Genomic DNA, 26,255 nt, shown 5'->3' with positions numbered 1-26,255 from the left:
CATCATCCAGAGCCTGCCCCTCAGAGTGTCGAGCAAATAACCTTTCCATGCTTGCTTGAAATCCTTGAAAATCACGGAGAATCGGGTCATCCTGAGTAACCAGTGGAACTGACCAATCGGCAGCGCAGCCGCTGAGATATGACAATACAAAGGCTACTTTGGTCTGATCATTAGGGAAGGCCCCAGGCCTGCATAGGAAGTGCAAACGACACTGATTCATGAATACGGCGAATCGTTTGGGGTCCCCAGCAAAGCTTTCGGGTGGGGCCAGCGGCATGTTTCCAGGTAGATTAATATGCACAGGGTTACTAGGAACCACAGGAGCGGGGTTCCCTCCGGAACCGGGTAGAGGAGTTTGCCCAGCTTGACTTTGCAAAAGCTGTCTGGCCAGGTCATCAGTTCTTTCCTTTGATATTATTAATTCCCTCTTGAGGGCATTAGTCTCTTGACGAGCGGCATGTACTTCGGCCCGTAATTCCCCCAATAATTGGGCCAACTGATCAGTCTCAGAAGTTTCCATAGCGCCTGGGTGGGAATTTGTAGGAAGGCTTCGCGTTCTGTAACGCTCACCTGACTCCCACGGAGGCGCTGGCCTGGTTCGCGCTGTTGTGACCTCGTCTAAGGTGATGCGCAGGGGTCGGAAGACAGACTGGACCGGGCCCCAAATCTGGCTTGTCTGACTGCAGAAGTATCTTTCTTAGGGTCTGGAAGGACGAGCTCTCCATCCTGCTTCTGATGCAGGGGCGCGTTGGTATCCAGTTACTTCACTGGATTTTCGGATTGGTGGTTTCTGATGCGGGGGCGCGTTGGTATCCAGTTACTTCACTGGATTTTCGGATTGGTGAGAACCAAACTTGCTTGGCTTCCAGGTAAGTTTTTGATAAGTGGTTCCCCTTGTGTCCATGCATTAATGTTCTAATGCTAGTGTCTTTTTCCCCATAGGCGCCGGGGTACGGAATGCCGGGGAACAGGCACCGACCCGAGATGAGAGGTGAAATCCATGTGGAAATCAGGTAAGTCTTTAATGAGCGTCTTGGTAATGTCTTTTCATTCGCTCATTAACGCTGATGTCTTTTTCCCCTTAGGGGCCGGGGTCCGAAAATGCCTGGATGCGGCGCGGACCCGAAATGAAAAGGGAATGACCCAGCAGGTAAGTCTTAACATGGAGATTTAGCTTCCCTTTTCCCTTCTTTCTCTCACCTTCGTTATTGTCTTTTTCTCCTAGGCGCTGGGGCGCGACTGCGGATCCGGATGGTCGCTGCAGAACATGGAAGTGCCCTGTAAGGTGAGTAGAATGAGGCGCTGCAGCGATCGATGCGATGTGCTTTTAAAAATAAATATCTTCCTTTTCAGGATCGTCGGCGAAATGTCTCCGGGATGCAGATTTAGCAGGTAAGGCCTTTTCCTTCTTCTGTTCTCTTGTTCCATTCCTTTGCAGGTGATTCAGGATGCTGGCAGGCGTGGCAGAAGTCAGGATGCAGGAGCAGACACGGTGAGCGTCCAGCTGCTAGATGCAGAATAATGCGAAGCACGTGTGGCTGATCGGGTGTGGTTTAAATAGCCTTGGAAGAAGTTCCTAGAATGTGTCCTTCCTCCAATCAGGTATGTATCCTTCCCCGACCAAGCCCAGGTGGTAAATGAGTCCCACAGGTAAAGTAGTTCCTTTCAGGCCTCAAGGAGGCCGGGGTTCTGCAGCATGGTCTGCATCAGGTAAGTGCACCCAAACACTTTCATAATGAGCCTGGCGCCTATGGCGCCAGGACTGACGTTTTCTATGAGCCTGGCGCCATAGGCGCCAGGACGCTGTCCAAAGGGCCCCTATAAGGGGTTACTGGGACCTTCCCCGGGGACTTGATGTCCGCTTTCGGGGACGCAGGGCCTGAGCCGGCTCCCAGGGAGCGGGCATCGTGACATGATCCCAGAGGGGTGGGAGCAGAGCGATCCCAAGGGCTGGGAAGCAGAGAGACCCTGAAGGCTGGGGACAGAGACACCCAGAGGATGGGTGGGCAGAGTGATCCAGAGGATTGGAGGGAAAGGCCCCCTCGGGCTGGGGGCAGGGAGACCCTGGTGGCTAGGGAGCAGAGAGACCTCTAAGGCCTGGGGGGAGCAGGTGACAGAGAGAGACTGAGGTGGTGCAGAGAAACCCCAAAGGGTGGGGGCAGAGAGACTTGAAGGGCTGGGGGAAAGAGACTCTAAAGCATCAGGGGCAGAGAGACCCTTAGGGATGGGAGGTCAGAGAATGCTGGGGCAGAGAGACCCAGAATGCTGGGGGCAGAGAGACCCAGAATGCTGGGGGCCAGAGAGATCCCAGAGGGCTGGGGCAGAGAGATCCAAGGGCTGGGTGACAGAGAGACACATAGGGCTGGGGGCAGAGTGGCCCAGAGGTGTGGAGAGACGAGGTATCCTGAGGGCTGGGGGCAGTGAGACTCTGAGGACTGGGGTGGGGAGACACCCAAGTGCTTGGGGCAGGGAGACCCTGGGGACTAGGGAGCAAAGGGACCCATAAGGCTGGGAGGTAGAGAGACCCTGAAGGCTGGGGACAAAGGGACCCACAGAATGGGTGGGTAGATTGATCCAAAGAACTGGGGGGTAGAGACACACAGAGGATGGGGGACAGAGTGATCCAAAGGGTTGGTGTCATGACCACAGGTTAGTTTTTCCCATACTTGTCCTAAGAGATGCAGGTTCATAGGGAATTTATTTGCCCTAGCTGGTTATTGATTCTAATTCCCCATATTAATGGTTGGTTGGAGTTTCGTTAATGGCCGCTAGGTGGTGCCTCTGTGTCAGTTAGCTAGCGGGTCTAGTTGTTTTCATGTGCCAGCTATTTAAGCCCCGCCCATCAGGAGGCTTGCGCTTCGCGTAGTTTGTCTGAGTTCAGACGGAACGCTCGCCGCGTACCTCCGTTCCCTGTCACAGCTCAATATTCTTTGTCCACAGATTACCATTCATTCCATGAGTAACATTAATTAGATATCAGCTCCCTTCCTGTATTTTCCAGTTTGCTGTCGTTCCCGGCTCAGTCACAGTCCATAGTCCGAAGTCCTGTCATAGCGGTCTCCTCACCTCACAGTCCGTAGCAGTTTTCTCTCACGCAAGTACTCCCAGTTATGTGCAAATGCTATTGCTCTGTTTTTGCTGCCTTATCAGATACATTGAAATTGTGTATAAATGTTATTTGAATCCCTCACGCATTTCAGGGTATTACGTTGTTATTAGCGGGTTCGTGCCCTTTCTGTGGAGTTTGCCTTGGAAGTTGTTTTCTAGTCAGATATTTTTGGTCACACTCATGTTCATATTACGCACAGTGATAAGGTGTTTCCATGTTTCCGACCGAGTAGTTCTTTGACTCTTCTATTGTTTCAGGGGTTTTCTATTCTGTCCCGCAGTGTAGTGAGGAAGTTTTTTCTGTAATTTTACACATGCATCTCACCACAGCATATTGCCCCTTTAGGTTCAAATTAGCATAGGGTGTCTGTCATTTCCTTTCTTCCAAGTGATATTTGCTCTCCATAGTGCCATTTAGCCCCTTATAAAAGAAACTATTATCCAGTGTCCCATCTTCAGGGCTTGCGCCCCTGTATAGAACAGGATGGAGAGCTCAACAAATTAAATACCAAGGTGAGATATTGCTGGTCCTATATTTACCAGTTTTGACCTTCTATTTAACAAGAGAAAACTAAGGAAGGGAAAATTGTTATTTTCTTCACAGAAATTCTGTGTCTAGTTCCCAGGAAGGTAGAAGTCAGTTGGAGTTCCAGAAGGTTCCCGCAGAGTTCAGGTGAGCGTTACAGTTGGAGAGAAGAGTTATCCAGAGGGCTGGCGGGCAAAGAGACTCTGAGGGCTGAGACAGAGAAAGCCTGATGATTGGGGGGAAAGAACCCCAAGCACTGGGGGGCAGGGAGACACTGGGAGCTAGGGAGCAGAGAGGCCTCTGATGCTGGGGGGCAGAGAGACCCTGAAGGATGGGGACAGAGAGAACCTGAGGTGGTGCAGAGAAATGCCAAAAGATGGGGGGCAGAGAGACTTGAAGGGCTGGGGGAAAGAGACACTAAAGGATCAGGAGTAGAGATACCCTGAGGGCTGGGAGTTCAGAGAAACCCAGAGGGCTGTGGGCAGAGGAACCGAGAATACTGGAGGCAGAGAGACCCAGTCGGCTGGGAGCAGGGATATCAAGGGCTAGGTGGCAGGGAGATCCCAAGGGCTGGGTGGCAGAGAGACACATAGGGCTGAGTGGCAGAGAGACACATGGGGCTGAGTGGCAGAGAGACACATGGGGCTAAGTGGCATAGACACATAAGGCTGGGGGCAGAGTGACCCAGAGGTGTGGAGAGAAGAGTTATCCAGATGGCTGGGGAAAATGTGGCTCTGAGGACTGGGGGAAAGACACCCAAGGGCTTGGGGGCAGGGAGACCCTGGGGTCTAAGGAGCAGAGAGACCTCTAAGGCTAAGGAGCAGAGAGATCCTGAAGGCTGGCGAGCAGAGAGACCCGAAGGGCTGCTGGAAAGAGACCCTGAAGGCTGGGGGCAGAGCAACTCTAAAGGATTGAGGGCAGAGTGTCTCTAAGGACTGATGGGACAAAGAAACCAAAACGGCTGGGGGCAGAGAAACCCAGAATGCTGGGGGCACAGAGACGAAGAGAGCTGGGGGTGGAGAGATCCCAGAGTGCTGGGGGCAGAGAGACCCCAGAGGGCTGGGGGCTGAGAGACACATAGGGCTGGGGGTAGAGTTGCCCATAGGGGTGGAGAGAAGATTTATCCAGAGGGCTGTGGGGCAAAGAGACCCTGAGGGATAGAGAACAGAGAGACCCCCTAAGGCTGGGAGCAGAGAGACCCTGAAGGCTGGGGACAGAGAGACCCAGAGGATGCGTGGGCAGAGTGTTCCAGAGGGTTGGCTACCAGAGAGACCCAGGGGGTTGAGGGAGCCGCAAGATTAAGAGGGCTCATGGGGGGTAGCATAGAGACTAAGAGGGCTGAGGGAGAGAGACCCTGAGGACTGGGCGAAAAAAACCTGAGCACTGGGAGCAGAGATCTCGAAGGCTGGGGGTCAGAGAGACTCAGAGGGATAGGGGGCAGAGAAACCGAGAGGGCTGGGGGACAGAGACCCTGTATGCTGGGGGCACAGAGACCTAGAGGGCTAGGGGTAGAGAGGTCCCAATGGCTGGGGAGCAGAGAGACCCTAAGGGGCGGGTGGCAGAGAGACTCTGAAGGCTGGGGACAGAGACACCCAGAGGATGGGTGGGCAGAGTGATCCAGAGGACTGGGGGTTAGAGAAAGAGATAGGGCGGGGGCAGAGGGATCCAGAGGGCTGGCGGGCAAAGAGACTCTGAGGGCTGGGGGCTTTCTGCCCGAATGCAAAATCTCCATTACGTCATCCAGGAGGTCCCAATCCTTGTACCTCAGCCTCTCAGAAACCATGTGTGAAGGCTGAGTGTTGACCTCTGGATGGAGAACCCGTGTCTCTCTCTCTCTCTCTCTCTCTCTCTCTCTCTCTCTCTCTCTCTCTCTCTCTCTCTCTCTCTCTCTCTCTCTCTCTCTCTCTCTCTCTCTCTCTCTCTCTCTCTCTCTCTCTCTCTCTCTCTCTCTCTCTCTCTCTCTCTCTCTCTCTCTCTCTCTCTCTCTCTCTCTCTCTCTCTCTCTCTCTCTCTCTCTCTCTCTCTCTCTCTCTCTCTCTCTCTCTCTCTCTCTCTCTCTCTCTCTCTCTCTCTCTCTCTCTCTCTCTCTCTCTCTCTCTCTCTCTCTCTCTCTCTCTCTGAGACAAGGTCCTCTCTTTGTGGTATTGGAGGGCAGATGGACATGTCCAGTAGGTCTGGGTACCACGTCCTCCTGGCCCAATCCGGGGCAACTAGGATTATGTGTTTCCCAAATGTTCTCAACCTCTTGATCATGTGAGGAATGACGTGGACTGGAGGAAACTCGTACTAGAGCTCCTCTTAGGGGAAATTCCCTGGAGCAGTACAGTGCACACTTCTGGTTGACAGATCCACTTGTGTTGTCTGTCATTATCAGGACATTCTTTCCCCACACAGAGGGCAGAAAGGCCTTCAGCACTAGTCTTATTTCCCTCAGCTCCAAAAGACTGATATGTAGGTTCTCATTCTCAGGCAGGCCAATGGCACCAGAAAAGTGCAGGATGCCATGAGGCCGAGCAACCTCAAAAAAATCAAAGGATGTTGGGCACTTTGAAATTTGGATGCCTCTGTAGAATATCTTGAGCCTTCACCACGGGTGGTGAGCTATTTCCCACAGATGTATGCAGTACAGCTGGGGTGGCATGGCTAACTAGCCATGGAATAAGACGTGCTCCTCCGCGGCTCCTGACGATCCTGACATGATCCTTGAACGTTTGCAAAGAAAAGGTGAACTACAGGCCTTATAATTAGACCTATGGCTGTGGGAACGTATGCGGCTGGCAGCGCCTACCTCCAGTACCACAGTCGGTGCGCCAGACGGAAGTTATGGGCAACAGAACGATGAGATGGTCCTGGAGATGCCTTTCCAAAATGGCCGCGTTCTGAGAACAAAGGGTTTGACGACTGCACTCAAGGACTTGAGGCAGAGCGAAGCGCAGATGCCTGTAACCCCATCAGGTTAAGGTGTAAACCTCCAAAGGATTGGAACTCTTTATGGAGGCGCACGAGGCGAAGAGGAAGGCAAGCCAAAATCCTGTGGCGTGTCATGGCAGACCAAAGCAGTCTGCAGACTCCCAGACGGGGTCCGACAGTGCGCGGTGAATCGGAGATAAGTCAGAGCCCCGCAGGAGGAGATAACAGAGCGGCTGTTCGGCGGATGTTAGGAGCCGGCGAAGGGTGAAACAAGTCCTGCCTCACAGACGCGCTGCAGGCACAGTATGCCCAGCTGGCATGGAAAAGAAAGTGACACAAAGAAGACTTGGTGCCCATATACGAGAGCAGTGCTAGCAGGGGGATCACAGTGAAGACAAAGCAGAAAGATATCCCCCAAGGTTCGCTGCATGCAGAGCGGGTGGCGCAGAAGGCACGGGCAGTAAAGTAATGAACAGCGGCGCATGGGAGAAGGGTTGTGACTGCCGGTAAAAACACACCAGTGCCTGCACATGCGGTGAATCCCAGAACATCAAAACACATCGACGGTGGGAGGAAGGAGAAACCGGGGAACCCTGCTGGAGATAAGAGAGGAAGATCTTGTTCAAGAGTTAGCACTGGCGAATGATGGTGGGTTACAATGTATCTGCGTCTGCCCGCATGGACGAGTAATCCAAACACTGAGGAAGCTGAGCAATTCATAAAGAACACATCAAAGCGGCTGAGTGGGGGTTGGCAGCATAATAATAGTAGGTAAACATGGCCTACCAGGATGCACAAACCAAGAGGGTAAAATAATCCCCCCTTTTGAAAAACGTCCCGGCTTCACAAAATTGCCAGCCTCACCCATAGCCACATCACAGCTAGCTGGCAGGAGGATGCAAAAGCTGTAAAGTGTGCCCTGTGGTGAAGTTGGGCACAACAAGGAAAGACTAAGGAAGTTGGCGGTGGCGGCCACAGGCACTCTAGTGCAGCAAGAGAAATGGAAATCGCAACCTCAAACACATAACAACACGTGCATACAAGCCTGTTCAAGGGAGGCCTGAGACGGCCGGGCATGTAACTGGAGAGCTAGCAGCCGAAGCATCAAAGAAGCATGTGACAGAAACTCACGCCAGAAGACAATAAGTATCGGATGGAATAGGGGCAGTGTATCAGACACATACAGAGAGAACCAAGGCCCGGCAACTGGAAATTGCGAGCGCCACATGGGACGGCACCCGCAGCATATACAGGGACAATAAGAAGCCGGTCACAGACAAAAGGGCTAATAACTAACGCTGGCAAAGAGGGGTAGCCCCCAAAGTAAAAAGGCGCATTGGGCCAAACCTACGTCAAGAGGTGAGGGCATAGACCAAGTAACTGGAAGGAAACGGAAGGGAAGAAGACTCGAATATAGGGCACGATCAGATAAACAATGATATACTAACAAGGAAGAAGACATTACAATCATCAGACATTCCCCTTTCTGCACAGTGAGCAGCTAGCAGCCCTCAAGCAGACTCAAAGAGACTCTATCGCTGGGCGGGCCAGCGCAAACGAGAAGACTGGCCGGTTTTGGCCCCGGCCCCTGGACGAAGACATCTGGGGACGATGTCAATGACGTCCAGGCTGCCCAAGGCAAAAGGAAAGCAGTCGACGATGGAGGGGATAACAAAAATGGCACAGACAACAGAAGGTAACAGGAACAAAGAGAGGGCCATACAAACTGACACTGCACCAGCACGAGACGACCAGCAGATTCTGGAGGCGATTGTGGGCCTAAAAGCAGCATGGGAAACCAAGCTTGACACAGCTATGGCTGAACTCAAAACGTCACTGGAATTCAAGATAGACGCAGTGCAAGTGGACATCAATTTACTGAGACAAGACGTCAGAACATGCCACCTGCGTTTGACATGCCACCTGCATGTCAAACACCTCGGAAGTCCACACATTGCGACAGCAAGAGAGCAACCTAGAAAAAGGGTGGAGGAAGCCAAAGGGTGTGCTTGAAGAAATAATATATGCATTGTGGGGCTTCCAGAGGGGGAGGAGGGATCGGACCCTATGAACTACATTGAGACCATGTTGCTGCAAGAAATTAAGGGGGGGTGCTTACCCAAGGATTTGCAGTGGAGAGAGCACACAGAGCTCAGACAAGGAGGCTGCTGCCGGGAGCCCCCCCGAGACAGGGAAAAAATCCTGGAGCACTTCTGAAAAGGGGGCACAATATAACGAGCATCTGTGTCTATCATGGCGTACCTGGATTATACACTCCTGGTGCAGAGACAACGACTAAATTATGGAGCGAAGAAGAGACTGCGCGAGGTGGGCTACAGATATATGTTGATGTACTCGGTGAAACTAAAGGTGTTCCACAGAAACACGGCCCTATTTCTTGAGACTCCAGAGGACGCGACAGAGTGATTGGATGCACAGAACTGCCTGACAGGAACAGATGACCAGACGGAGAGCAAAGCCAACAAGTGAAGAAGCGGTTCTGGAGACCGAGGTGCTGTATAAAAATGTGGTTGTGGGACTTGAATATAAAATAGTGCCTACGCAACTGGGGATATGTGCTATGCATATGAAGAAAGGAGATACATGTGGACAAGGTATTCTGTGGCATAAGAGCGGGAGATACAGAGGACTTGCACTCTTAACCCATTAGTTAGTTTAGTTGGGTTACTGGTAGTGTGATACCCCCTGCTGAGTTCCTAGTACCGGCGGAAGCCAAGAAAGGACTAAATGCGGGGTAGCCTGAGATCCAGGGATGGAGCTGGCAACAGTTGGGGATGGGAAGGGTAGGGGGTGCGAGTGGAGTTGGGGGGGTTTGTAGAGGGAGCAGACACAACTGGGGAGCCAGCCTATGATTGGGCAGTTGGGGAACAAGCTTACACCTAAACACCACTGTGCATGGAGCAGAGGACAAGGGAGGATAGAGGTGGGACTGGGTATTGATGAGAGATGGGAGACCTTAAGATAGCGACCTGGAATGTCAGGGGGCTCAATAGTTACTTGAAGAGGAATAAGATCATGATGTACCTAAAGAGGCAGTGAATAGATATCGCCTTATTGAATGAAACCCACCTAACGAAAGAAAAACACAAGGTGATTAAAAGGAAATGGAAGGGGACCACCATAGGGGCAACATACTCAGTAACGCTAGGGGGGGTTATCACTTGGATAGCACCACATGTCCCCTTTCAGCTATTGCAGTCAACCATTGAATCAGTTGGGAGGATGGTGGTGATAAAGGATCTGATAGAAAATAGAGAGCTGTGTATTATCAACAAATACGCCCCGAACCGAGATGCTGCAGGCTACTTCAGGACCCTATACAGCAAAGTTAACCCATACATCGGAGGGGCAGTTATATGGGGAGGGGACTTTAATTACCCACTAGATCCCAGGGTGGACAGATCGGATAGGAAGATGGAAAAACCTATGCCTGCAGCCAAGACCTTGAGGACCCTATTGAGATACTTTAATCTGCAGGATGTATGGAGAATACACCACCCACAGGATAGGCATTATTCCCATTATTCGGCCCCACAAAACCTATACACATGGCTAGACTATATGTTTGCTACTCTGGAATTGGAATTGACGGGAGAGCTAGTGCGATCAGAATACAAGGCAAGAGTTCTCTCAGACCACTCGCCGTGGATTTTGACATGGCAATACTTACCTCCTAGAGCCAGGATCCCGACGTGGCGTCTAAGAGCCGAAACATTGAAAGACACAGTGTTCAGAGGGGACTTCAGAAAAGAAATTGTGGAATACTTTGAAAATAACACTGGGAGTGTAGAATCGGCTGGCACACTTTGGGAGGCATTTAAGGTGGCGGTGAGGGGAGCAGCTATATCTAAATCTAAAGGGCTGCAAGGTGGTATAACACAGGAGTTACAAAAGAGAGAGGCGAAATTAGAGGCAATTATTCGTAAACACGAGAACACCCTTGAAGAGACTGAAACCATTGGGATAGATTAGGTAACTTGAATTATAACAAATACATAGAGAGGCAGCATGCTGGAGGGGATAACCCGGGGAGGCTGTTAGCCTGCTTGTATAAAAGTGAGATACCCAGATCAACAATCAGAGCAGTAAAGGGAGAAAATTGACAAATACTTGACACCCAAGAGGGGGTGAACAGTGGGTTTCAAGAGTTTTACCAACAACTGTATGGAGATGTCAGAGGGGGTGGATCGCTTGAGTTGATTGAAACACTGGTGGACATTGGCTTACCTAAATTGGGGTCGGAGGAGAGAGAGAACTTAGAGGCCCCAATCAAGCTAGAGGAACTAGAAGCAGTGATTAAACTGTTACCCACTAGCAAAGCCCGGGAGTGGACGGACTCCCCAGTGAGTTCTACAAAACATATAAGGCGGAAGTGCTCCCCCCGATGCTGGCAATGTTGAATGAAGCGTTAGAAAAAGGGATAGTGCCGGAAACCCTGAGAGAGGCGATCATTATTCCACTTCTTAACCCTAACAAGCCAAGCATGGACTGCGGGTCATATAGGCAGCTATCCATGTTGAGCCAGGACAGTAAGATACTCACGGCTGTGATAGTGAATAAGCTGAGACTGGTTATTAACAAACGTATACATCCTGACCAGACTGGATATGTTCCGCACAGAAGCATATCAGATAATCTTAGAAGGCTCCACATTGTCATAGAGCAAGTGGAAAGAGACCTGCACGAGGTAGCAGTTATTTCATTAGATGCAGTAAAGGCCTTCGATTCCGTCAAATGGCCTTTGCTGATGGCAGCCCTAAAGGAATATGGAAATGGGCCCACGTACCTAAAGTGGGTGAAACTGCTATATAGTGCGCCACTAGCTAGAGTCAAGACGGGAGAAATCATCTCAGAGCGATGGCAACTCAGTAGGGGTACTAGACAGGGATGCCCTTGGTCCCCGATGCTGTTTATCCTAGCACTGGAACCCCAAGCGATATATTTGAGGCAACAATACGAGGAGGTGGCCATCTACATGAAGGGAGGCCCACATCTCATATTAGTGTATGCTGATGATATTCTGTTATACTTAAGGTATTCGGAGGAAAACCTGCAATATATCTTGGAAGTAATGGAGCGATATGCGATGCTCTCTGGCATTACAGTGAATCCCAAGAAATTGTGTATTTTCCCCTTGGGGAGATATATAGGGATACCGCGAGAAGAACTACCAAAATTACAAATACAATGGGAGACTAGAACCTTTAGATACCTAGGGATAGATATCTATCACATGGTGGAGGCTGAATACAAATATAACACAGAGAAGGTGATGGCAAATATTGAAAACAGTATGAGATTCTGGGCTAAACTGCCTCTGGCCATGATAGGGAGGGTGGCACTGGTGAAGATAGTTGTGCTGCCTAGGTTGTTACACTTTTTTGGGAATATACCATACATAATACCCAAGCGATTATTTGTTAAGCTCCAGAGTATATGTAGGGGGTTCATATGGCATAACACCAGGAACAGAATAGCGCTTTGGAAACTGCAGAACATGTATGATCAAGGGGGAATTAAATGCCCAACTTCGAGGTTTATTACTTGGCCAGCCAACTACAATATGTGGCTAAGTGGCTAACGGAAGACTCAACATCTGAGTCCAGACTGTTGAGGTCTGAATGTGTCCCGTTTTTTTTGAAAGAGTGGATATGGTTGCCGAAATCAGAGCTAAAGGGGTGTTAGAATTGGGATGGAAGATTTGGCGCAAGGCTTGTCAGGTCGGTATACACGCATTTCGTCGAACGAAATTTCATCGTGGGACATGTCATCGCCAAATCACTCATCGCCAAAAACCATTTTTAAAAAAAAAAAAATTGGGGGATGTTTTGTAGGGGTTGGGGTGTGATTATTAAAGTAGGGAGGGGTTTGGGGGGGAACCCCCCCCCCAGAAATAAAAAAAAAAAACAGGGTTTTTGGCAATGAGTGTTCTGGCGATGAAATGTCCCACGATGAAATTTCGTTCGGCGAAATAACGTAGAACCGTCAGGTCATGGAGAACCCGACCCCATGTTCCCCACAAATGCCGCAAGTGGCATTGACAGGAGTGGACGAGCAATTGAGGAAGATAATCCGTAGGCATTGTGAACCGGTTGGCATTGCTACGCTGGGGGATGTTTGGCAAGATGGGAAGGTGATGGAATTTTGACGTGCTGGTAGAAGAAACTGGTCTACATTCGGGACAGCATATTACTTACACTAGATTGGTGGAGAGGGTTGAGAGAGACATGGTCAGAAATAGTGCTAGAGGGTCAGACCGACACGGCCAAAGAAACTATTTATGATATCTCAGATGGGGGGGCACATGGTCTCTCGAATTTATGAACTACTGATGTTAAGGGTCGGAAAGGAGGTGACCCAACTGAGACGGGACTGGGAAAAGGAACCCGGGGAACCTATGAATGATGGGTTGTGGGTGAGGGTCCAGAGATACCACAAAAAAGTGTCCAGGAATGCTAGGCCGCAACAAATCCAGTTATATATTACTCACAGGGCATACATGACCCCCCCCCCAGAGGATTGCTCGATTTAAGAACACTGGAATACAAGCATGTCCCAAGTGTGGGGAGGTGAACGCAGGGATGATACATATGTTCGGGGCATGGCCAGAAATCAGAAGGTTCTGGGGCGAGGTAGCCCACTGTTTAACCGAGAAGGGGATTAAATTAGATGTGGAATGTGTACGGGCATGCGTGGTAGGGGGGTTTTCTAGACCACAGAATCTGGAACATGTGAGTAAACTTAAGGACTTGACCTATATACTTACCAGGCGCAGAATTGCCATGGGGTGGAAATCAAAAAAACAGACCAAAGATAGAAGTTTGGTGCATGACCTCCAGAAATGGGCAAAAGTGGAAACGGTGGTATGGAGCGAAGCGGTCAGTAGAGGAGGGGATGAAGAGGTGGAAACATTGATGGCCTGGAGGCACTTAGTGGCCACATTGTCAGGGTCCACCCAGGCCTGCCTAGATGGACATGATTCCTCGAGGAATATGGAGGAAGGGGTACCCTGAGATGAAACAATAGCGGATGGTGAAGCGGAGTAGGCTCGAGTTAGGGGGGAGGGTAACAGGGAGACTTGGACATTTTATGATACTGCACATGGTTCTTTGAACTTTGTATGATGTTCACTGTTTGGTTTGTTTCTTTGTTGGTTGTTTGTTGTTAAAGTTAATACATTTTTTTTTAAATGTATGTAGTACAGCTTCGATAAAATGGAGCTTTTGAGAAGGTGTCATATGAGACTTCTTGTAATTGAGGGAGAAGCCCAGGCTGTGAAGAGAGTGGCAGGTGAAGTTGAGATGATCCAGGACTTGTTCGGGAGAATGCGCCCTGATCAGGCAATCGTCCAGGTAGGGGTAGACGTTAATCCCCCCTCTCCTGAGACTCATTGCCGGTACCGCCATCAGTTTGGTGAAAACCCTCGGGCGGAGGTCAGCCCGATTGGCAGAAGTCGAAACTGATAATTAATGAGAACCGCCAACTGCAAACCTCAGGTATTTTCTATGCTTGAGATGGATTGGCACATGAAAATAAAATAAGCATCCTGAAGGTCCAATGACACCCTCCAATCCAGGAGTTGGAGGGCCTGAAGGATCTGAGAAAGTATGACCATCTTGAACTTGTCCTTTCTGAGGAACTTGTTCAAGTATCTCAAGTACAAGATGGGTCTCAGTCCTCTGTCTTTCTTGGGTATTAGGAAATAGGGAGAATACCATCCATTGTTCCTCTCCGCTCCAGGCATCGGCTCTATAGCACCTTTCTCTAGGAGGGTTAAAATTTCCTGCACAAGGAGCAGATCTGGAATATTCAAAGAGTGGCTCCCTGGTGGATTGCTCTGAGGTCTCTGGATGAAGGGAAGGCAGTACCCAGGGGCTATGGTTTCGAATGCCCAAGCATCTGAAGTAATGCCTCGCCATTCTTCTAGATGCTAAGACAGTCTGCCCCCACTGGTGAACTGTGACTCAAAACCTCAGAGAGGTTTTGAAGTGGCTGATGCAGTGGCAGATGGTAAAGATGCCCCTGCTTGAGCTGGCTTCGCACCTATCCCTCGTCCACCACGAAGGGAATTTCTTTGGCCTCTTTGACCAGCCATTCCTCTCGCTCTTCCAACTGAGGAGTAGTAGCGAACAGATTTACCCCTCCAATGCTGTCCACTAGGGCGAAAAGGCTGAGGCTGCCTAATAGTGGCACCTAAAGATTTGGCTGCCGCCTTTTAGGTCTGCAACTTCTCAAGGCTCTCGTCAGGGTTGTTGCCAAAAAGGTTAGACCCGTCAAAGGGCATGTTGAGGAGTCTGGATTGCACATGCAAAACCCGACTTCCTCAACCAGGCAAATCTGCGTATAACAGTGCTAGTAGCCATGGCTCTGCTGATGCTGTCAGCAGAATCCAGAACCGACTGAAGAGACTCAGTCTCTAATTATGGCCAACAATCCATCTCTTTCTTCCCCCTCAGGAATGTGCTCTGCTGCCATGGAAATGCAGTGCCATAGAGTGAATGAGGGCACATGTGGAGTTGGCTGATTTGAGTGCGATACTCCCTGTAGAAAATACTTTCCTTTCCCATCTATCTACTCTTTTGTCGTCCCTACATGGATGGATGGTAGGGTATGCTGCTTTCTTAGAAGTTGTGGTAGCTGCCTGCACCCTCAGACTCTCTGGAGGTGGGGGGGTTTGACAGGTAGTCAGGTTCACTACTGGAAGGGCAGTATTTTTTGGTCAGATTTTTATTCACAGCCAGGTTAGTTTCTGGAGTCTCCCAATTTGACGCCACCCTTTTTTGGAGAGAAATATGGAAAGGCAGTGTAGGCTCCATCTGTGGACCCTTATCCAGGATGTCCGTCAGATCATCCTGCTCAAATGGTAACGGAGGCCTACTCCACCCCATATATTTTACCACCTTGGACATTAGCTGCCTATATGATGCCTCAGTATGTTCCCCAGCCCCTGGACTTCCGAAATCTAGCTCAGGTGAGGTGTCTACCCACTGGCCATCTGCACATTATCATAAAGGTATTTCAACCTTGACTCCTCAGAAATTACACTTTCAGGCACATTAGGTGTTCCAAATTGGAGACCAAAGGGTGCATTGTTGTCTGAGGGTTCATTCTCCTCATATATTGAGGTAAGGGACTTAAAATACTCTTTCCTTGGTAAAGGAACATACTTTTTTCAGGCACCAAGGGTTTGACATATTGTGCTTCGACGCTCGAGAAGTTGTCAAAACCTTTTTTGACTTCGGTGGCGCCATAGGTTTAGATGGGGCACTCGACGTCAATGGTACTGGTGTTGATGGCGCAGCTGACATCAATAGCGTCAAAGATGACGCTGATGTTGACGGCTTGACTGGCGTCGAGGGCGCAGCAGGCGTCGCTGGCGTTGATGACCTCGACCTTCACTTGTGCTTACGTTTTCGACTCGAAGGATCCTACGATGACTTGTCATTGCGTCAAGGCCTCAACGGCTCTCGATGAGGATCAGGCCTTCGTCCCGGGCTCGAGGGGGCACTGGATTTGGCTCAAGCCCTTTCCTTACCGGCTTCTTTGGAGCATGGCTTACATTGGGTTTTTGCTTTTCAAATACTTTCAGCATTTCTGCTCTAAATGCTTCCCATTCGGCCGGTGTGGAGTTTTTTGTGGGACAAGATACATTCCCTGGGGAGGCGTCTGATGATGAAGTCGAAGAAAGCGAGTTATGATGCCTGTTTTTGAACTTCCTCAATGACGATTAGTGGTGGGAGCCACTCCTCGATCTTTTAACTTTCTTCCTCTGAGGAGAGTCGCCTCACGACTCGTTAGTCGAAGGTTTTTTGGTCAGGGTAGATGAAGATTTTATGGGGTTTCTACCTACAGCCTTTTTTCCCCTTTTGCTCCTTCAGGGCCTTTCTGGTCATCGACTGGCACTTGAGCAGGCTGAGGTATTATGCTCCATCCTGAGACACCATAGACATATACGGAGTGGGTCGGTCAACAACATTTTCGAGTCACAATCTCAAACCTTCTTGAACCCGGTCTTTGGGGTAGTCGGTATCGACGAAGAAGACATACTCGCGAGTAATAGATGAAGCAGGCCGTATTTCTCAAAGCGATAGCATTCGCAGAAAAACTGGACTGAAGCCAACGGGCGCTGCGCATGCTATACATGCTTTCGATGACATCATCCTCGAGACTGAGGCCCTCGAGGGACATTGAAACGACTGCATTGACACACAGCGCCCTCTGCCGAAAAACAATTCCGAAGCAGCTGAAGTTTGATATCGAATTTCAAAGATGAGAAATACATGGGAGGACACAATCCATTTGAAAAAGGGTTCTAGTTGCAGCTATGTACATATGTTTCATTGAGTGGAAAAGAAATTTCCTCGGTTTATACATTATAAAAATTATTTTTTTCAGCTTGGTATTGTAGTTGGAAAATCGAAGTCCACTTCTTCAAAGAACATTAAGAAAACCAGGGTAAAGAACAAACCAGTTTGTTTTGGAGAGGTTTTTAAGCAGATATTTTAATCATATTAGGTTTTTAGTTGGTAAATCGTATCTTCTGTATGTGTGCTATAAATTGATCACATTTCCCTTTAAGTCTGTTGGAAGCCCAGGTGCAGGAGGAGTATATAGACTCAGACAACAATAGAAACGAATGATGTTGCTTGCTAAACGGATGTCGCTATGGATTAACTACTTTTTGATGCACAGCATGGAAGATTAGTGTCGAGTCGTGATGCAGATGTCCAGTGGCCGGAATATGAATTGAATTTCAGCAGCGAGACATGGAAAGTAATCATGGAACATTTCTACATTGCACATGATATCCCAAATGAAACTGAAGAAAAAGAAGATATATTGGAATTGCCTGCAGACCCTTTGACACAATCTACACCCACAAAAAAATGTCCACCAACGAACCATCCGATTTCACCTGTTTCTCCAATTCATGTGGAAATATCAGAGCCCGAAATAACTGAAGCATCTTCGCAATTGATTGACGAATCTGCTCATTATCTCGACTTCAGTATTCCTAGTTTGGGGGACTTGTCCACCACCGTCGAATCGCAAACTACAGCACTGCATGACGTTTGGCTATTAAAGGAGAACAAATACATTGTATTCGACTGCTGCCTGCTAGAGATTATTCAAAAGATTAAATGTGATCAAAAATTACATAGGTGTATATGTGGGGAGCCATTGGTGAATGTTACTCATGTAGTCACAGGTACCAACCTGAAAATCCAGGCCAACTGTGTCCACCACCAGAACACATTTTCATGGTCAGCATAACCTATGCTTGGAAAAGTGCCTGCTGGAAATGTACTTTGTTCATCTGCTTTGCTGTTCAGTGGATCAACGTGCAGTAAAATGTCAAGTTTCTGTAAATTTGTAGGAACCGAGTTCCTTTCTAAAACCCAGTACAACAAATATTAGAAGGATTTCTTGTTCCCCAATATTAGCCGTGGCTAGACACTCGAACAGATATCAATTAACAGTACACTTGCTGGAAAAAGGGTAAGGCTTGCTGGCGACGGACAATGTGACAGTCGAGGATTTTCCGTTAAATACTACACTTACCACTTTCAAGACATGGAAAGTAAAATAGCGAGTTCGGTCATCGTGCAGGTGTCTGAGTGTACATCGTCTGTTGCCATGGAGAAACATGGTTTCATTATATCAATCAAACTTCTGAAATCTAGGGGAATGAAAATAGACCGGATAGCCACTGACAGGCATGTTGGAATAGCAAAGGAAATGCGAAAGCAGTTCCCACACATACAGCATAAATATGATGTATGGCATGTTACAAAATCAATTTCTAAAAAGTTTAAAGTTGTTGGTAAAAAAAAGGATTCAGAAAACATTTTAAAGGGGTTTCAGTCTATCAGCAACCATCTTTGGTCGAGCTCAAAAAGGTGTGTCGGATCTGTAGAAATTCTACTTGAAAAATGGTGTTCATTGATGCACCATTATTCCAACATACACTCTTGGAGATAAAATGAAAATTTCTACGAATGTGGACATCGACCTTTGACTAAGGAGCAGGAGCATAAGAAGAAATGGTTGATGTCAGGATCCCCTCCTCACGCAGCACTCGAGAAAATTGTGTACGGCAAAATGCTTTCAAGAGACCTGAAGGGACTCACCGACTTCTGCCACACTGGAGATTTGGAGGTATTCCATAATATGTGCCTAAAGTACAGGCCAAAAAGGTTGCATTTCAGCATAGAAGGTATGAAGGTCAGAGCAAGACTGGCTGTACTTGCACACAACGAGAATGTTGGGAGGGAACAAGCAAAAACTGCAGAAACTTTCAGGATGCTTCATTACAATATGGCATTTACAAAACGAAGCAAACGGTGGGTGGCCAAGCCAATATTCGAGGAAATGGATTTTGAATTTGTTAAAGATCTGACAATAACTTTGCTGGCCATGCATACACATGGAATGGCTAAAGATTTTGTTTCCAGGGCCCGGACTATGTCACAGAACATTGCAAAAGAGGCTTCTCCTTGAAAACAAGAACTGGTTGAAAGGTTGACTTCCAGATTTAAATGATTTGTAGCTGTCATCAAAAAATTTTCACCAGCAAGTTTCAATGTGTTACCCAATATTTGGACACAGTATTGATTAAAACAATAATGTAATGGTATAACACTTGCAATGTTAATGTTCAATGGTGTATTTGATTTCTTTTTGATGATGTAATCGTGTTAGATATGCATTGATGGTTTAATTTTACCTTTCCTTTCTTTATATTGTCTTTCCTCTGTCATTGAGTCATTGATTAAATATATATATATATATATATATATATATATATATATATATATATATATTACACAGCCACATGGTAGTGGCCGTGTAGTTATGGTTAAGTTGCTGTTTCCATAGGAAGATATATACCGCCAAACCGAAAAATGTTTCCGAAAGAGAGAATCAAATTTCACGACCAAGTAGAAAAACATACTTATAACCACCAAAGAATAATACTAACGACGCAAACACAATATCCCTAACATCTTGGAATACAAGGGGTTACAAACATCTCTTAGAAAACCCATTGATAACCTTAGCAGAATCAGAAATAATCTGCTTACAAGAAATTTGGTTGACCAAGGAAGTCCTTTGTGATGGATATATAACTTGGCTGAATCCTGCAATATCGTCGAGTTTAGGCAGACCGGCATCAGGGATGCTAATACTAATGAAAATCAATGCGACATGGTCAATATTAGCAAGAAAGAACATCAACTCCTGAGCACAATATATTACTATCAGCATGCCAACGTATAACTCGGAACATAACGATAACAATATGACTCAGTGTTTGGAAAACAAATGCATCTCAATCTTTAACATATATTGGAACCCTGCTGCGATTAGTGACAATAAATTAATCGACTCCATATGTGAGGAAATTGACTCCATTGCAAGATCTAACACTGGAAACGAATTCATCATAGGCAAAATGCTTTCAAGAGACCTGAAGGGACTCACCGACTTCTGCCACACTGGAGATTTGGAGGTATTCCATAATATGTGCCTAAAGTACAGGCCAAAAAGGTTGCATTTCAGCATAGAAGGTATGAAGGTCAGAGCAAGACTGGCTGTACTTGCACACAACGAGAATGTTGGGAGGGAACAAGCAAAAACTGCAGAAACTTTCAGGATGCTTCATTACAATATGGCATTTACAAAACGAAGCAAACGGTGGGTGGCCAAGCCAATATTCGAGGAAATGGATTTTGAATTTGTTAAAGATCTGACAATAACTTTGCTGGCCATGCATACACATGGAATGGCTAAAGATTTTGTTTCCAGGGCCCGGACTATGTCACAGAACATTGCAAAAGAGGCTTCTCCTTGAAAACAAGAACTGGTTGAAAGGTTGACTTCCAGATTTAAATGATTTGTAGCTGTCATCAAAAAATTTTCACCAGCAAGTTTCAATGTGTTACCCAATATTTGGACACAGTATTGATTAAAACAATAATGTAATGGTATAACACTTGCAATGTTAATGTTCAATGGTGTATTTGATTTCTTTTTGATGATGTAATCGTGTTAGATATGCATTGATGGTTTAATTTTACCTTTCCTTTCTTTATATTGTCTTTCCTCTGTCATTGAGTCATTGATTAAATATATATATATATATATATATATATATATATATATATATATATATATATATATATTACACAGCCACATGGTAGTGGCCGTGTAGTTATGGTTAAGTTGCTGTTTCCATAGGAAGATATATACCGCCAAACCGAAAAATGTTTCCGAAAGAGAGAATCAAATTTCACGACCAAGTAGAAAAACATACTTATAACCACCAAAGAATAATACTAACGACGCAAACACAATATCCCTAACATCTTGGAATACAAGGGGTTACAAACATCTCTTAGAAAACCCATTGATAACCTTAGCAGAATCAGAAATAATCTGCTTACAAGAAATTTGGTTGACCAAGGAAGTCCTTTGTGATGGATATATAACTTGGCTGAATCCTGCAATATCGTCGAGTTTAGGCAGACCGGCATCAGGGATGCTAATACTAATGAAAATCAATGCGACATGGTCAATATTAGCAAGAAAGAACATCAACTCCTGAGCACAATATATTACTATCAGCATGCCAACGTATAACTCGGAACATAACGATAACAATATGACTCAGTGTTTGGAAAACAAATGCATCTCAATCTTTAACATATATTGGAACCCTGCTGCGATTAGTGACAATAAATTAATCGACTCCATATGTGAGGAAATTGACTCCATTGCAAGATCTAACACTGGAAACGAATTCATCATAGGCAAAATGCTTTCAAGAGACCTGAAGGGACTCACCGACTTCTGCCACACTGGAGATTTGGAGGTATTCCATAATATGTGCCTAAAGTACAGGCCAAAAAGGTTGCATTTCAGCATAGAAGGTATGAAGGTCAGAGCAAGACTGGCTGTACTCGCACACAACGAGAATGTTGGGAGGGAACAAGCAAAAACTGCAGAAACTTTCAGGATGCTTCATTACAATATGGCATTTACAAAACGAAGCAAACGGTGGGTGGCCAAGCCAATATTCGAGGAAATGGATTTTGAATTTGTTAAAGATCTGACAATAACTTTGCTGGCCATGCATACACATGGAATGGCTAAAGATTTTGTTTCCAGGGCCCGGACTATGTCACAGAACATTGCAAAAGAGGCTTCTCCTTGAAAACAAGAACTGGTTGAAAGGTTGACTTCCAGATTTAAATGATTTGTAGCTGTCATCAAAAAATTTTCACCAGCAAGTTTCAATGTGTTACCCAATATTTGGACACAGTATTGATTAAAACAATAATGTAATGGTATAACACTTGCAATGTTAATGTTCAATGGTGTATTTGATTTCTTTTTGATGATGTAATCGTGTTAGATATGCATTGATGGTTTAATTTTACCTTTCCTTTCTTTATATTGTCTTTCCTCTGTCATTGAGTCATTGATTAAATATATATATATATATATATATATATATATATATATATATATATATATATATATATATTTACACAGCCACATGGTAGTGGCCGTGTAGTTATGGTTAAGTTTCTGTTTCCATAGGAAGATATATACCGCCAAACCGAAAAATGTTTCCGAAAGAGAGAATCAAATTTCACGACCAAGTAGAAAAACATACTTATAACCACCAAAGAATAATACTAACGACGCAAACACAATATCCCTAACATCTTGGAATACAAGGGGTTACAAACATCTCTTAGAAAACCCATTGATAACCTTAGCAGAATCAGAAATAATCTGCTTACAAGAAATTTGGTTGACCAAGGAAGTCCTTTGTGATGGATATATAACTTGGCTGAATCCTGCAATATCGTCGAGTTTAGGCAGACCGGCATCAGGGATGCTAATACTAATGAAAATCAATGCGACATGGTCAATATTAGCAAGAAAGAACATCAACTCCTGAGCACAATATATTACTATCAGCATGCCAACGTATAACTCGGAACATAACGATAACAATATGACTCAGTGTTTGGAAAACAAATGCATCTCAATCTTTAACATATATTGGAACCCTGCTGCGATTAGTGACAATAAATTAATCGACTCCATATGTGAGGAAATTGACTCCATTGCAAGATCTAACACTGGAAACGAATTCATCACAGCTGGCGATTTCAATATACATTTAATCAATAAACAAGGCAATAATTGTACTCTTGAAGAAATGTCACCCCGTGCAAGGAAATGGATGAAAGAAATGAGAATTTGTAATATATTCTTAGCCGAACAACCTAAGAATGCTAAAGGAATACCATATTCGACCTGGACAAGCAAAACCTCCACTTCAATAATTGACTATATATTTGCCTCCGAAACCCTACAGAAATCAGTAATTGCAACTAACAACATTCCACACCGTTCAAGTGATCACCATCAGATTTCAATTTCATAGAGAGCCCAAAAAACTATCGCTGAGCAAATACACTTACCAGAAATCGAAGTCTTGAACGGATTGAAGAAGTTAAGAATTCAAAGACATCAAGCCACTGAAATACTTTCCACATTTCAAGAAGCACCCGTGAATGACCAGGAAAAGTTGAACTATGGATGGATCCTAGAGAAATACAAACATTCTCAGGTTAAATCTATGAACATCAAGGCTACTCATGGCCATCAATACAATCCAGAAATTAAGCTAAAAAAACAAGAGCATCAAAAGAGACTACGGCTATTGAAAAAAAAGAAAGATCCTGACTTTGAAAAACAAATAAAAAAAAAAATCAAAAATACTCTAACTATTTAAAAGCAAACAAGGCTACTATGAAACAACATGATGCCGAAGCGATTTTAAGAGCTCTACAAAACAAAAACACGAGAAACCTATGGTCAATGATGAATGAGAATTCAATCCAACAAACTATGATACAAGAAGTGGAAGCCCACATCTGGGTTAAACACTTCCGTGAAGTATACAACACCAATACAGCAAACTTGCCTAAAAGCAAAGAAAGCGATACGAGTACTTGGAAATTTAATTGGGATGTGGATGACATAACTAACAAGATTAATGCCTTGAATCCATCCAGAGCTCCAGGCCCTGATGGGCTTTCAAATGCTATCTTCAAAGCTACTCCGGAAAGTTGGGCAAAATTATTCTTCCATTTATTGTATCTAATAGAAAAAAGTAAAGAAATTCCTTACACTTGGACAGTTGCGATTCTGATTCTGATTTACAAGACTGGAGACCGAAAGAACCCGAATAATTATAGGCCAATAGCCCTCCTAGATCCACTGGGAAATTTATTTGCAAGCTATTTACAAAAACAACTGAACAACTGGGCTGCAAATAATAAAGAACAAGCGAAAAGACAAACAGGATTTGTGACAAAAATTGGAACTAATGTAAACCTATTGATATTGAATTTGATAAAAACGGAAGCAATCATCAGAAAGCAACAAGTCTATGCTATATTCATAGACCTGAAAATGGCGTTTGACTGTAAACAGACATAAAATCTGGGTAAAACTATCAGCATGGGGTTGTCCTACTTGCATCCTCAATCCGATAAGAGAGCTCTACTCAAAGACATCTGTTCGAGTTCGCCTAACAAAAGATGCTATGGTCACACAATCCATTCCCACTTGGAATGGACTGAAACAAGGATGTCCATTAGCCGCTTGTTTATATAACTTGTACACCAACGACTTTGAGGAACAAATCCAAAATCCTAAAGCAAATCCACCAAAGATTAACAATGAGTCAATACAAACACTAATCTATGCTGACGACATCATCATATTAGACAAAACCACAAAAGGCCTTCAAGAAACCTTGGATAAAACACAAATGTATACATGTACAAATGACCTGCAAATTAACACAAGTAAAACAAAGGTCATGAAACTTGTCACTCAAAACCGGAAAATCCAACATCCCTTAAATATCTTTCTTGAAAATAAAGAAATACTGGCAACAAAGACAATAAAATATCTGGGCGCTTTGATTAATCCCTCTACCAATGAAAAAGAATGGTATGAATGCATCGAAGAAAATACAAGATCTTTAGCCAGACAAGGAAGGTTTTTACACCTGAAATACGGCACATATTCAGTAAAGGCTACAACCCTATAATACAGACAAAAGGTAGTTCCAATAATAACCTATGCAAGCGAAACATTAATCAACCAGAAAGTGATCAATTGGTCTTTTCTAGAAGGACTATACTGGCGAAAAACACTAGCTCTCCCGAAATCATTTCCCATTGCAAGGATCAGATTTGAATTGGCCTTACAGTCTATCGAGTCTATAGTTTCATGGAAACAGATGGACGTGTATAGAAAAATAATTTTGGATGATTAGATTCCATCACTGGAAATACTAAAAAGAAAAACACAAGTATTTCAAATGACAGCTCTTTCGAAATGGACAACAACAATAAAAAGAAAATTGCAACTTGAAGAAATATCAGAAGAAATGCTAACAAAGAGGCCACAGCAAGCGAAACAAAAACTAAAAAACATGATTGGATAAAAACAGTAGAGAGCCAAACAACCTACAAACGTTACCTCAAATGTGACACCGAGACAAGAGCTTTAAACGAACTACCTGACTATTAAAGTCAATTTCCGGACAGAAATATACGTGACTTATTTCTAAGATTTCGCCTGAACATACTACCGACCAGAGACTATCTAGCAATGATAGATAAATCTGACACCATTTCCTTTGATTGTAGATTTTGCAAAGAAGTGAAAACAACAGAAAGATTATTTCACATAATCATGGAGTGTGCGATGCTGAAAGAAAAAAGGGAACTCTTAAGAGATTTTTTAAAAATCTCGTCAAAAGCAAAGACGACTGAAGAAAGATGGTCTAATCTCCTACTAGGAAACGATCAGTGGCTTATCATTACAATAATAAAATTCTGGACTGAGATGACAAACGAATCGGAAAGGGTCTGAATTAAATGAATTGTTTTTATTCTAATGAAAAGTTTGTAAAATCAAACAAATCATTTTAAATAAAAAAAATAAAAAAGAAATAGGAAGAGCACTTTTTGGGCGGCTTATAACTTTGCTCTCCCTGGACGAATCCTCACCAAACTTTGCTAACAAAGTATATGGGCCACTCTGAATTGTCCTGCAAAGTTTGGTGAGGATTCGTCCAGGGGGGGAAAAGTTATAGGGGGGTCCCAAAACGTCTTTTTTTCCCAAAGACTGAATGGGGGAAAAACTTTGCGCACGGCTACAGGCCAAACCGCTGGCCGGATTTTCTCCAAATTTGCGGCAGGGGCAGGGGCTTGGTCCCGAAAGCGTGCTTTGTAAATTTGGTGACAATCCGTGCAGTACTTTTATTTAAAATGACCAAAAAGTAGGTCTAAATAAATTAGTGATATCTATGTCCGCTCTGCGGTCATATTTCCCTGTTCATTCTGCGGACAAGATACCAATTGGCTAAGGGGCTGGCGTCATGTCCGCGGACACGCAACGTCTCTGTCGATTGGCTGCAGTGAGTCGTGTTCTGCGTCAGATTGTTTGGATGCACCTGACATCTTGGATCCGCTGACAGCGCAGCGACGACCAGCAGCTAAAGGCTATTTTGAAAACTGTTTTGCTGTGTCAGAGTGCTTGGGGAGGTTCAGACAGTAAGAGATAAGTGAATAAATGTATTTGTTCA

Source organism: Ambystoma mexicanum, chromosome 2p (genome assembly GCF_040938575.1).
Source record: "Ambystoma mexicanum isolate Mex_15411 chromosome 2p, UKY_AmexF1_1, whole genome shotgun sequence".
Classification (NCBI taxonomy): Eukaryota; Metazoa; Chordata; class Amphibia; order Caudata; family Ambystomatidae; genus Ambystoma; species Ambystoma mexicanum.
Note: the sequence above shows the minus strand (reverse complement) of the source record.